We start from the raw sequence: 14,507 nt of genomic DNA, 5'->3' as shown, positions 1-14,507 counted from the left end.
CGCAACATGTTCTAGACACTGCATATGATTTTGCTAGAAAAGCAGATAGGGCTAAATTGCTGCAGAAACGTGAGATTGAAGACTCGACAGAATTAATAAGAGTAATTGGGACATTTGACGTTAACCATCAGGAGGTCAGAAAGGTCCTATCTAAGCATTGGGATGTTCTCAGGTTGGATCCAGATTTGAAGAATATTATTGGCGAGCGTCCCAACATTACCTTTAGAAAGGGTAGATCTATTAGGGACATGTTGGTCCACAGCCAATATAGGAGACCATTGGCTGGTGGTACTTGGCTGGATAGGCGACCCTGTGGTTTTTTTAAATGTGGGGACTGCAGCTTTTGCAAATATATGAGACCGGGGAAGTCTTTCTGCAGTGCGAGCACTGGTAGGATGTTTTTTCATCGTGACTTCTCAAATTGTAAAACCACAGGGGTCATCTATATGGCTATATGCTCATGCCCAAAAAATTATGTAGGAAAGACCAGGAGAGAATTCAGAAGAAGAGTAGGAGAACATCTTGGAGACATCAGACACAAAAGAGAAACCCCGCTTGCAAAGCACATGTGGATGTATCATAATGGTGATCTCGGTGACATAAATTTCTGTGCTATAGAGGTAGTCCATGTAAATCCAAGAGGAGGAAATGTGGATAAGGTGATGCTTAGGAGAGAGTGTGAATGGATATTCAGGATGGAGTCACTCGAACCGAGAGGGCTGAATGAGCAATTGTCATATGCCTGCTTCTTATGAGCCACAATTGAATTATATGTTCCTTTTCTAGAGGATACCAGCCTCCTTGATTTTGCTCTGTTGGTTCCCTGTTATAGTGGAATCTCCATGTATTGGCGTGGAATATTGCATATATAGAAAGTCCCTCTTTACTGCCGCAGACGCATATCCCTATAGGATCTAGGAGCATTTTGAATCTGAACCCTTGTTGCCTCTTAATAATGTTCTCACTATATTACTTTGACGGGGCAGTTGCATAATATTTAAGTGATCCATGGTGTGGATCATCTTTAGAATGCGTAGACTGTCTGAAGATAGAAAGAAGTAAGATATCTGTACATATTTGCCTCACAGTGACTATCTTGGGAGAGCAGATACCTTGAACTTGATGGGGTAGTTGCATATCGACGCCTGTTCACATTATTAAAGGTTGTGACGCGATTTATATCTATCTCTTTGAGAAGTATGAGTGTCATATGTTGATTACATATATTGAGATAGGTAACTGTAGACGCCTGCTCACATTGTTGTAGGCGATGATGCGGTTTGTATTTATCGAGCAAAACGCTAATTATCATTATCAATAGGTAACATATTAAATGAGATCGTCAGACATGAGCTCTTTGGGTTAAATGTAGCGATGTGTGTATATACGTCTGGTTTACTGCACATATGGGGTTAAATTGCAGAGATGACAATATGCCTGGGGCGCAGTGATTGGTGATTGCTGTGAGACTCTCCGTCTAAGGACATGTGACCGGTGAGTCAGCAGTGACGCTGCATGCAGGCTAGGTGCAGTAACCAATCTAAGCCAGGATGACAGGGGAGCTATGGGGAACCCTGTGTGTGAGGACACGTGATTGGTCAGTAAGACGGTGCATCAGAGATCTGTTAACCGATTGGGGCAGCAGCAAATGGGTGGTGCTGAGAGAGGCAATGGGATTGGAGTGGGCGGAGCTTAGGCTCTGCGCGGCAGATTATAAGAGTGGAGAAGTATGGAACATCGGTAAGCTATTTGCACCTTTATGGGACACGAATTATCGTAGCATCGGGCCTCCTGATGAGCCCTGGAAGGCGAAACGCGTTGAGGCATTCATGATTTGATGGCAGGTGGCGAAAAACGCAGATAAGTACCGCTGTTGCAGCTCTGCGTTCCCCATATATGTTTATTAGTGGGAGACTATTTATGGCATTTTTTAGCCATGTCTCAATCATTTATTGAGTAAAAGATGCCTCTCCGTATCTTGTGTATAAGATTTAGGCATGATCTGAACTGAGTTATCCCACTGGGCTGCCTTGAAGCTGTCTATATTTTTTTGTGGGACTTTAACATGCCACCCCATGCCATGTGTGTTCTAAATTGTTTTTAACCTCTTTTCTTGGGACACAGGGTCCTCTATAGAGCAGGCTTGATCTCTGTATAGAACTAGGGGTTCCCTTATATCGGGTAGAAGGGACCACTAGTGGCTGTAGGGTTTGTCAGGGCCCCCAGGGATAGCCATCGTGAGCGGGGGCGCCACAACGTTCCCCCCTTAGGGTGCCAACCTCCGCAGCCAGGCAGGGTACAGCTCAGTGAACAATTAGGGATTCACAGGGGTTACCCTAGTGTGGGCTATTTTTGAACACTTCTTTGTTTTTTCATTTTCTGTCACATTTTTTCTGGTGTGTACCACATTTGTGGTTTTTAAACAATAAAGTATCGGTTTAGGGATTTAATATATGAGTTTGATTTGAGAACCCTTTAAGGATTATATTTCAGATTGAGCACTTTGAACCCCCAAGTGTTTCACTAAAGTTTATAATGTAGAGCCGTGAAAATAAAAAAAAAATCATTTTTTTTCCACAAAAATGATCTTTTAGCCCCCAATTTTTATTTTCACAAGGGTAACAGGAGAAATTGGACCCTAAGAGTTGTTGTCCAATTTGTCCTGAGTACGCTGGTACGCCATATGTTGGAGAAAACTACTGTTTGGGCACACGGTGGGGCTCGGAAGGGAAGTAGTGACGTTCTGAAATGCAGACTTTGATGGAATGGTCTGTGGGTGTCATGTCGCGTTTGCAGAGCCCCTGATGTACCTAAACAGTGGAAACCCCACACAAGTGACCCCATTTTGGAAACTAGACCCCCCCAAGGAACTTATCTAGATGTGTGGTGAGCACTTTGAACCCCCAAGTGTTTCAGTAAAGTTTATAATGTAGAGGCGTGAAAATAAAAAAATCATTTTTTTTTCCACAAAAATGATCTTTTAGCCCCCAATTTTTATTTTCACAAGGGTAACGGGAGAAATTGGACCCTAAGAGTTGTTGTCCAATTTGTCCTGAGTCCTGAGTACGCTGGTACCCCATATGTGGGAGAAAACTACTGTTTGGGCACACGGTGGGGCTCGGAAGGGAAGTAGTGACGTTCTGAAATGCAGACTTTGATGGAATGGTCTGCGGGCGTCATATTGCATTTACAGAGCCCCTGATGTACCTAAACAGTGGAAACCCCCAATTCTAATTCTAACCCTAACCCCAACACACCCCTAACCCTAATCTCAGCCCTAACCATAACCCTAACCACAAACCTAACACCAACACACCCATAACCTTAACCCTAACCCTAGCATTTTTTTTTTTTACATTTTTTTTTATTTTTGTCACAAGATCGCTGCCCTGCGATCTGACTCATAGTAACGCCACTTCACCTCTGATCATCTGTCAGTGTGAGATCAGAGGAGAAGCAGCGTTACTATGTGACAAGATCGCTGCCTGGCACATAATAACGCGACTTCTCCTCTGATCTCACAATGACAGATGATCAGAGGTGAAGCAGCGTTACTGTGTGACAAGATCGCTGCCTGGCACAGCTGTGCCAGGCAGCGATCAGCTGTGCCAGGCAGCGATCTAGTCACACAATAACGCTGCTTCACCTCTGATCAGCTGTCAGTGTTAGATCAGAGGGAGAAGCCACGTTACAATGAGGGAGATCGCCGGGAAACAAGCAGCTTTCCCAGCGATCGCTCCCATTGGCTGCTGTGACGCTGACGTCATCGGGACCTGAACCAATCAGGTCTCGATGACGTCGGGGGTCCCAGCATGCATTGCGCACCGGGATCCCCGCGTTGGAAGGTATGTGGGGGTCCCGGGGGGCACAAAACCGCCGACAGTAGATAAACGTCGGCGCTGCACAAAGCCCAGCAAGCGCCAACGTTTATCTACTGTGGGCGGTCGTGAAGAGGTTAAATTGTACTAATCCTAACTGCCATTCTCAGACCAAGATGTTATGGTTTAAACTTTGGAACATCACAAAAATAAATGGGTTTCACATACTGCTGTACCTGAGTTTTGTTTTTGCAACTTTTTTTCTGCTTTTTTGCACTTAACTATTACTTTCTAGAAAAACGCTGCAAAAATGCTGAAAGAAGTGGCATGCTGAAGTTTTCAAAAAAGAAGCAGTTTTCCTATTCAGTCAATAAGAAAACCCAATGTGTGTCCACGAGATTTCTGAAATCTCATAGCTTTTGCTGGTACTGTAAAAAAAAAAAAAAAAAAAGAAAGCTTTTAATTTGCATAAAAAATGCAGCATGTGAACATAGCCAGTTTGGTGACGTTGCAGCGATGTCGAAACGACATTGTTGCGTGTAACATGTAGCAACGATCAGTTGGCTGATCGTTAATCGTTGCCTAATGGTCTGGGCCATAAATCTTTCGTTGGTCTCACGCTGGGCAGCACACATCGCTGCTTGTGACAGCGAGAGACCAACGATTAGCGTGCTCCCAGCGCCATACAGCAGATGCTGGGAGCTGGTATCCAGAGTAAACAGAGGTAACTAAGCCGCGCGGCGCTTAGATACCTGCTGTTTACCCTGGATACCAGTTTGCTCACTGGTCCTGATCGGGTATCCAGGGTAAACAGCGGGTAACTAAGCGCCGCACGGCACTTGGTTACCCGCTGTTTTCCCCTGGATACCAGCGTGTTTGCTGGTCCTGATCGCTGGTGAGTCTGCCTATGTGACAGCTCACCAGCGATCAGCTAACTATGTCCCAGCGATCCCATCCACGTCGGATCGTTGGTGGGATCGCTGGGACATTGAAGCGTGTAACGGGGCCCTTACACTCTAACTTCCTGCTGTTTCAGGAAACAAACATGTACATTAGCCACAATTAACAGATCCAGACTGTCATGTGTAGTGAAGCATCTACGGTATTGAGCGTGTGCAAAGGTCATAAAGGAAAGGGGAGCAGGGTAAAGGGGGTTTTACACTAAGCGATATCGCTAGCAATATCGCTAAAACGTCACTGGTTTTGTGACGTTATAGCGATATTGCTAGCGATATCGCTATGTGTGATACTTACCAACGACCGGCTCCACCGCTGTCCATCGCTGATCGCGCGAGAATGTCCAGCTCCATTTCTCGTCGGGCGCTTCCTGCTGAGACTTCCTGCTGTGACGACGAGCGACGCGTGGACGCGGGCGGGAGGACGTCAGGATCGCTGTGTGTGAAAGGTGAGTATCATGCGCTGCATCGCTGCTGCATCGCTGTGAGATCTTTCTGTATGAAAGCTCACTAGCGATCATTTAGCGATGCACCAGCGATCCTGGCCGGGTCGGATCGCTGGTCGGATCGCTGGTGCATCGCTAAATGTAAAAGGGCCTTAAGTTGTGATATTGCTGGATCACATATAATCAGCTGTGTATAGAGGTGTTAAGTGTCATGTAATCCTACCTCTACTGATAAGAAGCCATGCTGAAAATTCTAACCCAAAGGCCAGGAGCTACGAGTTTAAAAAAAGGCTCCAGGGACCAGTAATTAAATTGCAAGATTAGTTGTTTTTTTTTAAGAAAAGTCACGAATATGAAAAAATATTGTAAATAAAATCCATTTAAATAAAAGATCACAGGTTCTATTTATTAAATAAGGCAAGATTAGATATCTTCTAATTAAAAGGTGGCCAACAGCTATTCCTCCTGACCACCCCATACGCATGCAAGTTCAGCTCCACCAAAGGTGCAGACGAGGGGGCGCATACATGGCTTATGTACAAAATGGTCGGGCCTATTGAAATTGCATGGGTGGAACCAAAAAAGCAAACATAGAATCATAGAATTGTAGAGTTGGAAGGGACCTCCTGGGCCATCTGGTCCAACCCCCTGCTCAAAGCAGGATTCCCTAAATCATCCCAGTCAGATGTCTGTCCAGCCTATGCTTGAAGACTTCCATTGAAGGAGAACTCACCACTTCTCGTGGCAGCCTGTTCCACTCATTGATCACTCTAACTGTCAAAAAGTTTTTTCTAATATCTAATCTGTGTCTCCTCCCATTCAGTTTCATCCCATTGCTTCTAGTCTTTCCTTGTGCAAATGAGAATAAAGTTGATCCTTCTACAATGTGACAGCCCTTTAGATATTTGTAGACAGCTATTAAAAATATGAAATTGTTTACTGATATGACCAAGTAAATAACAGATTGATAAAGTAGGCAAGATATCAAAAATATTAATGACACTCATAAGCTTCTCGTGCTGGTCCCTATATTGTTAAAGGCTTCCATACACATTAGATAAAAATCAACATCTGACGTGTATGGGGGTCTCATGACTCTCACTTGACAGATGGCTTGGAAAAAGAAGGTTCAGGTGGTGGAATTTCATTGCCCGATCCTTTTGGTTTCAGGCTAGATGAACTCCAACCACTGCAATTCCTGACTATGGTCCATCATACAAATGCTGCCATCTTCTAATGCAAATTGCAATCTTTCCACAATGCACTGGATACATCTGGCACTTTTACCAATTTAACAAGCAAAGATTTTATATACATGACTAGTATTTAAGGGATTATCCAGGACTTACTATTTTTGCACATGGGGCTAAGAATTAACAGGCAGGCAGTTGCCAACTATCCATCTGTCCTGCCTGGCATCGATCTCTGCCGGCTCAGGGCTTTCATTGTCCGCACATGACGGCGATTCTGTTGACGTCACAGGCAGAGCCACCTGTCAATCAGAATGATGTCTGCAGTGACGCCTCATTGTCAGGGCAGAGCAGAAGAGCTGCTTGGTTTAGGAGAGGTGAAATGAAGAAGGAATCATCAGCTGAGGCGGCAGAGATCATCCTCTGATAGTGCTTAGCCTATACACAAAAATAAGAAAAGTCCTGGATAACCCCTTTAACCCCGTCATGACCCAGCCTATTTTGACCTTAATAACCTGGCCATTTTTTGCAATTCTGACCAGTGTCCCTTTATGAGGTAATAACTCAGGAACGCTTCAAGGCATCCTAGCGATTCTGAGACTGTTTTTTCGTGACATATTGGGCTTCATGTTAGTGGTAAATTTAGGTCGATAATTTTTGCGTTTATTTGTGAAAAAAACAGAAATTTGGCGAAAATTTTGAAAATTTTGCAATTTTCAAATTTTGAATTTTTATTCTGTTAAACCAGAGAGTTATCTGACACAAAATAGTTAATAAATAACATTTCCCACATGTCTACTTTATATCAGCACAATTTTGGAAACAATTTTTTTTTTTTGTTAGGAAGTTATAAGGGTTAAAAGTTGACCAGCGATTTCTCATTTTTACAACAAAATTTACTAAACCATTTTTTTTAGGGACCACCTCACATTTGAAGTCACTTTGAGGGGTCTATATGGCAGAAAATACCCAAAAGTGACACCATTCTAAAAACTGCACCCCTCAAGCTACTCAAAACTACATTCAAGAAGATTATTAACCCTTCAGGTGCTTCACAGGAACTAAAGCAACATGGAACGAAAAAATGGACATTTTAATTTTTCCAACATAAATTTTCTTTTAGCATCAATTTTATCATTTTCGCATGGGCAACAGGATAAAGTAGATCCTAAATTTTGTTGGGCAATTTCTCCTGAGTACACCGATACCTCATATGTGGTCATAAACCACTGTTCGGGCGCACGGCAGGGCTCAGAAGGGAAGGCGCGCCATTTGACTTTTTGAATGGAAAAAGGAGATTTTTGTGTACTCACCGTAAAATCTCTTTCTCGTAGCCTTTAATTGGGGGACACAGAACCGTGGGTGTTATGCTCCTGTCCACTAGGAGGCGACACTATGCATAATCTGAAAAAGATTAACTTTGGCTCCTCCTCTGCAGTATACACCCCTGGACGGCGTCAGCCTTCTCCAGTTTTGTGCAAAAGCATTAGGAGGAATATACCAGAAACATAACCATGCCTGTAAAAAAGGCTACTATAAACAGGCTCAAACAACAATATGAGAACCCAACCGTAACAACGGCCCGCAAGGGCAACAGGGTGGGAGCTGTGTCCCCCAATTAAAGGCTAAGAGAAAGATTTTACGGTGAGTACACAAAAATCTCCTTTACTCTGTCGCCTTATTGGGGGACACAGAACCGTGGGACGTCCCAAAGCAGTCCCTGGGTGGGAAGCAGTGGATGAATATTGTGCTGACAGTCCCCTAGACTTGGGGCACTGCCGCCTGCAGGACCCGTCTACCCAGGCTTGCATCCGCTGAGGACTGGGTATGCACTCTGTAGTGTTTTGTAAATGTGTGCAGGTTAGTCCAAGTGGCTGCCTTACACACTTGAAGTGCCGAGGCTTGATGCCGAATGGCCCAAGAGGCCCCTACCGCCCGCGTAGAGTGTGCAGTGATACCGGCCGGAAGGGGAGAATTGTTGAGGCGGTAAGCCTCTTGAGTGGTGGACTTGATCCACCTAGCAAGGGTGGCTTTGGAAGCCGGTAGGCCCTTGCGAACGCCTTTTGGAAGAAGGAAAAGTGAATCAGACTTGCGGAAGGGAGCAGTCCTAGACACGTAAATACGCAATTCCCTGACAAGGTCAAGCGTATGCAGAGCCTTCTCTACCCTATGAACGGGAGCTGGGCAAAGAGACGGTAGTGATATTTCCTCATTGAGGTGGAAGCTGAACATGACCTTCGGAAGGAAGGATGGTACTGTACGGAGAACCACCTTGTCCTGATGAAAAACCAGGAAGGGTTGTCTGCAGGAAAGAGCTGAAAGTTCAGACACCCTGCGTAGCGAGGTGATTGCCACCAGGAAAACCACTTTCTGTGATAGAAAGCGGAGTGAGACCACCCTAAGGGGTTCAAAAGGAGGGGACTGTAGTGCTGTCAAGACCAGGTTGAGGTCCCACGTCTCCCAACGGACGTCTGTAGGGGGGAACCAATCGGGAAACCCCTTGGAGAAGTCTTCACTTGCGACTTGTTAGCAATACGCCTCTGGAAGAGCACTGAAAGCGCTGACACCTGGCTCTTCAGCGAGCCCAGGGATAGCCCGGCGTCCAGGCCTGACTGAAGGAAACCGAGGACCTTTGGAAGAGAATAGGGAAGTGGGATCTGCCCACGAGATTCGCACCATGTGAAGAAAATCTTCCACGTACGATAGTAAATCCTGGCTGAAGTTGGCTTTCGAGCCCTGATCATGGTTTTAACAACGTCCGGTGAAAAACCTGCTTGGGTCAAAACCCAGGTCTCAATGGCCATGCCATCAAATTGAGAGCCCCTGAGTTCTGGTGGAAGAACGGGCCTTGTGACAGGAGGTCGGGACGTGTGGGGAGACGTCAGGGAGCATCTTCTGTGAGTTGCACGTCGTCGGGGTACTATGTACGCCTGGGCCAATCTGGAGCGATCAGAATGGTGGGAACACGCTCTTGTTTGATCTTCCTCAGGACTCTGGAGATCAGGGGGAGGGGTGGAGAAATGTACAGAAGCTGGAACTGGGTCCAGTCCTGAACCAGGGAATCTGCTCCGAGCGACCGCGGATCGCGGGTCCTGGCCATGAAATTGAGAACCTTGGCATTGAGATGGGATGCCATCAGATCCAAGTCCTGGGTCCCCCAACGATGACAGATCTGACAGAAAACTTCGGGATGGAGAGACTACTCCCCCGAGTCCATTCCTTGTCGACTGAGTCGGCTTCCCAGTTGTCCACACCCGGAATGTGGACCGCGGAGAGTACCGACCTTGCAGCCTCCGCCCATTGTAGGATACGTGTTACTTCGGTCATCGCCTGGATGCTGCGGGTGCCGCCTTGATGGTTCACGTATGCCACTGCCGTGGCATTGTCCGACTGTACTCTGATATGAGAGTCTGCTAGCAAGTGATGGAAGGCTTTCAACACCAGGAAGATGGCCCGAATTTCCAGGATGTTGATGGGCATGGTCGATTCCCTTGGTGACCACCTGCCTTGCGCTCTGTGATGTAGGTGCACCGCACCCCAACCCATAAGGCTTGCGTCGGTGGTCAAAACTTTCCATTGACCGGAGAGAGAGGATTTTCCCCTTGCAAGCGAGGTTGGCTCGAGCCACCAGTGCAGGGACCTCCTGGTGTTTGCTGATAACCGGAACTCCCTGTCGAGGTAGAACGGATTCCTATCCCAGGACTTGAGGATGGCCAGTTGAAGGGGTCTGAGGTGAAACTGGGCAAATGGTACCGCCTCCATTGCTGCTGCCATCCTGCCAAGTACTCTCATGGCATACCGGAGAGATCTGGGGGACTTGCGGAGGAGTGTGTGAACTCCCAGACGGAGAGCCAGTGCCTTGTCCCTGGGGAGGATCACCAGACCCTTGGAGGTGTCGAATAGCATCCCCAGGAAGGTCAGAGACTGACTCCGGGTAGTCGGGGACTTCTGTAAATTGACTAACCATCCCAGGCGCCTCAGAGTGTCGATCGTGATCGAGACGTTGACCTCGCAGTCCTTGAGGGTGGGGGCCTTGATGAGAAGGTCGTCCAGGTATGGAACGACTACTATGCCTCTGGAGTGCAGAACGTCCATGGTAGCTGCCATGACCTTTGTAAATGTTCTGGGAGCCGTGGCGAGACAGAACGGGAGGGCCACAAACTGGTAATGGTCTTGGTTGATTGCGAATCTGAGAAACCTCTGATGGGCGGGAGCAATCGGTATATGCAGGTATGCGTCCTGTATGTCTATGGAGGCGAGATATTCTCCTTTTTCCATAGACGCAACGATTGACCGGAGGGATTCCATGCGGAAGTGACAAACTCGAACATACTTGTTGAGTTGCTTGAGGTCTAGTATGGGTCGGACGCTGCCTCCCTTCTTGGGCACCACAAACAGGTTGGAGTAGAACCCTCGGAAGCGCTCTTCTGCTGGGACTGGCACTATGACTCCTGCTTGCAGGAGGGAAGAAACCGCTTGACGGAAGGCCTGAGCTTTGAGCGGGGATTTTGGATGGTCAGAGGGAAAAAACCTGTGCGGTGGGCTGGTAGTAAACTCGATTTTGTATCCTGAAGACACTATTTCCTTGACCCACTTGTCTTCTGTAATAGGCAGCCAGACAAACTGAAAGAGTAGCAGTCGTCCACCTACCAGTGGGGTGTCTTCCAGAGGGCATGAGTCAGGATGAGGGAAAAGTCTGAGATTTTCCTCCTTTAGGTTTTGCCTGGCTTGCCTTTGACTGTCAGTTCCTGTCTGGCCTCTGTGCCGCACGTGTGTTGTCCCTGCAGGGGGAACGATTACGGTTTTGTGCTGGGCGTGAGACGGACCAGCCTGAAGAATTCCGAAAGGATCGGAAACGAGATTGATTACTTCTTTTAAACGTGCGTTTTGGTCTTAGTTGAGGGAGGGAAGTACTTTTGCCCCCGGTAGCATTGGATATCATTGTATCCAGCTTTTCACCGAAAAGACGGCCACTGAAGTACGGGAGATTTGTTAGGGACTTTTTTGAGGCCGCATCCGCTTTCCATTCTCTTAGCCAAAGAATACGCCGGATTGTGATGGCGTTTGATGCTATTCCCGCTATCCCTCTTGCAGAATCCAACGCTGCATGGACCATGTAATCTGCCACTACTGCAATTTGCACTGCCTGGTCCGCCAGCTGAGGATTTGAAGCTTGAAGGCCCTTTTGCAATAGATCAGCCCAGGCCATGATGGCCTTGGCTGCCCAAACTGAAGCAAATGCGGGAGCCAGAGAGGCACCTGCCGCTTCAAAGATTGAACGAGCCATGCGTTCTACTTGTCTGTCTGCTGTGTCCTTGAGGGTTGAACTGTCCGGCAGCGAGAGAAGCGTTTGTGCTGCTAGTCTAGAGACTGGAGGGTCCACTTCAGGCGGATCTGTCCAATCCTTGGTGTCTTTCTGTGGAAAGGGGTACTTTGCTTCCAAATATTTGCGATTGGCGAATTTTTTCTCAGGCTGCGAAAAATGCTTAGAAAGGATTTTTTGAAATTCCGGGTGATTAGGGAAGACCTTCGATGGTTTCTTAACACTTTCAAAGGAAATCTTGTGTTCTGGTGCTTCCGGGGTTGGATCTGAAATGTCCAGCACTCGAATCATGGAAGAGACAATATCCTCAACTATCGCAGTATTGCTAGGGGGACAAGGGAGCAAAGCGTTCTCTGTTTCGTTATCTGAATTGGAGTCACATATGCCCTCTGAGTCTTGCGCATCGCTAAGGAGCTCCCTAGCGGGTGAACTAGAGCGGAGGTTTCCCGTGGTCTGGGATCGTTGTGGAGATCCGCATTGTCCTTCTCTATCAGGGGATGGCCTCGGTGACCTGAGGCCACTGTGTCTTTCCCTGGAGGGGGAAGACCTATTGCTATGTGAGGACGCAGATGAACGCGACCTGTGGGTCCGCTTACGCCTCGAACTGTCGGAAGCGTCCTGATCATGAGACCGGACGTCCCTTTGCTGGGTAACGTTCATAGCCGAGACATGACCCTGCAGTAATGTGGAGGCGACATCTGAGTCGCCCATTCCGGCGCAGTAGCGGTCGCAGAAGCGTTGGTAGGGACTTCTTGGGGTTCTGATCCTGTTTTTTGGGTACAATCCCGGCAGTGCGGGTACGTGCTGCCGCTGGGGAGAGTGGCCTTGCAGGCTGTGCAGACTGTATAAAAACAGTCTTGCCTGGTTCTTTTCCTTGAGCCCGACATAGTACCTAGGCTGATTAGTGGAGGCCCTACAGGGGTATCTACGCAGAGGAAAGGAGTAGGAGAGCGCTATAGGTTATAGGAATTCACAGCTGAGTACAAAGAACCCAGCTGTGATCTTACCCCACCGGTGCTCCCCCTTAGGTCCAGCGCTGATAAGTCCCACGTCCTGTGCCCCCCAGAGACTGCTGTGCTGCCTTCCTCCAGGTGCAGCAAGATGGCCACCGGATTCTGAGGTGGAGAGGGAAGGGGGCAGAGAGCTGGAAAAGGGAGCGCTGAGCCATGTAAAAGCGCGCCCTTCCTGCCTCGATCCGCCCCTTCTATGACACTGCAGTGTCATTTTCGTCATCCGGGGGGCGGGGACTTCGGCTAGGCCGAAGCCGCGGCCTAAATTTGAGGTCTCCTGCCCAGCAGGGCTCCAGGATGGCGCGGTCGTCCGGGGGGGGGGGGGGTGGTGGTGGTCAGATTTAAACCAGACCCCCCCAGAATGAAAGGAAGGCTGGCAGTGGGGCCATGCGCGTGACTGGGGCCCTGTGGAGGGTCCCTTGGGGCGCCATGTAGCTACTGCTGCTGCAGAGACCGGGGCGCAGGGAGCCCGTTCTCTGATAAGTGCCGTGCCTCCCTGCACCTCCCCGGTCCCAAAAGGAGCCCACAGGTGGACTGGGGTCCCTGGTACAGGCCCTACCCTGCGGTGTCTCAACCTAATACCCCCAGAGGGGGATTAGGGAGGGTGCTGCTGTCACCGTCACGGGGCTTCATCGTCGCCTCGACCTCGACCCAGAGCCGAACGGAACTGAGGAAGGAGGGGGGTCTCGACCTCGAACCAGTACCCGAGGTACTGGTGAGGGAGCGACACGGGGAATAGCCACCTCGACCTCAACCGGGTACCCCTAATGGGGGACCGAGGAGGGAGCCATGCCGGGAGTCTCGCTGGAGACCCGCTTTTCTTCATCTGTAGTCCTTTGGAAAAAAATCCAGGAAAAAGACGGAGTAAAAAAAAATCTTAGGTGTGCCTCCTGCGACACTAAGCAAAAACTGGAGAAGGCTGAGGCCGTCCAGGGGTGTATACTGCAGAGGAGGAGCCAAAGTTAATCTTTTGCAGATTATGCATAGTGTCGCCTCCTAGTGGACAGCAGCATAACACCCACGGTTCTGTGTCCCCCAATAAGGCGACAGAGTAATATGCTTGAATATTTAGCGGTTGCCATGTCGCGATTGGAGAGCCACTGTGCGCCTAAACATTGGAGCTTCCCCACAAGTGACCCCATTTTGGAAACTAGACCCCCCAAGGACCTTATCTAGATGCATAGTGAGCACTTTGAACCCCCAGGTGCTTCACAAATTGATCCGTAAAAAAAAAAAAGTACTTTTTTTCACATAAATTTTATTTAGCCTCAGTTTTTTCATTTTCACATGGGCAACAGGATAAAATGGATTCTAAAATTTGTTGAGCAATTTCTCCTGAGCACACCAATACCTCATATGTGGTCATAAACCACTGTTTGGCCGCACGGCAGGGCCCGGAAGGGAAGGAGCGCCATTTGACTTTTTGATTGGAAAATTAGCGCCAATCGTTAGCGGACACCATGTCGCGTTTGGAGAGCCCCTGTGTGCCTAAACATTGGAACTCCCCCACAAGTGACCCCATTTTGGAAACTAGACCCCCCAAGGAGCTTATCAAAAGTTGTTGTCCAGTTTGTCCTGAGTACGCTGGTACCCCATATGTGGGGGGGGGGAACACTGTTTGGGCACACTTTGGGGCTCGGAAGGGAAGTAGTGACGTTTTGAAATGCCGACTTGATGGAATGGTCTGCGGGTGTCATGTTACATTTGCTGAGCCCCTGATGTACCTAAACAGTGGAAACCCCCAATAAGTGACCCCATTTTGGA

General features: G+C 48.2%; 1 protein-coding gene across 4 annotated transcripts in view; it reads right to left on the bottom strand.

Moving 5' to 3' along the window:
- The window catches only part of CNPY2 (canopy FGF signaling regulator 2), a 44,458-nt gene that overhangs the window by 15,819 nt on the left and 14,132 nt on the right, over positions 1 to 14,507 (bottom strand). The gene's annotated exons all lie outside the window — the stretch shown is intronic.

The sequence above is a fragment of the Dendrobates tinctorius genome, unplaced genomic scaffold, assembly GCF_039654945.1.
Source record: "Dendrobates tinctorius isolate UK_male_01 unplaced genomic scaffold, ASM3965494v1 ptg000388l, whole genome shotgun sequence".
Lineage (NCBI taxonomy): Eukaryota > Metazoa > Chordata > Amphibia > Anura > Dendrobatidae > Dendrobates > Dendrobates tinctorius.
Note: the sequence above shows the minus strand (reverse complement) of the source record. Positions and strands in the feature narration are given on the sequence as shown.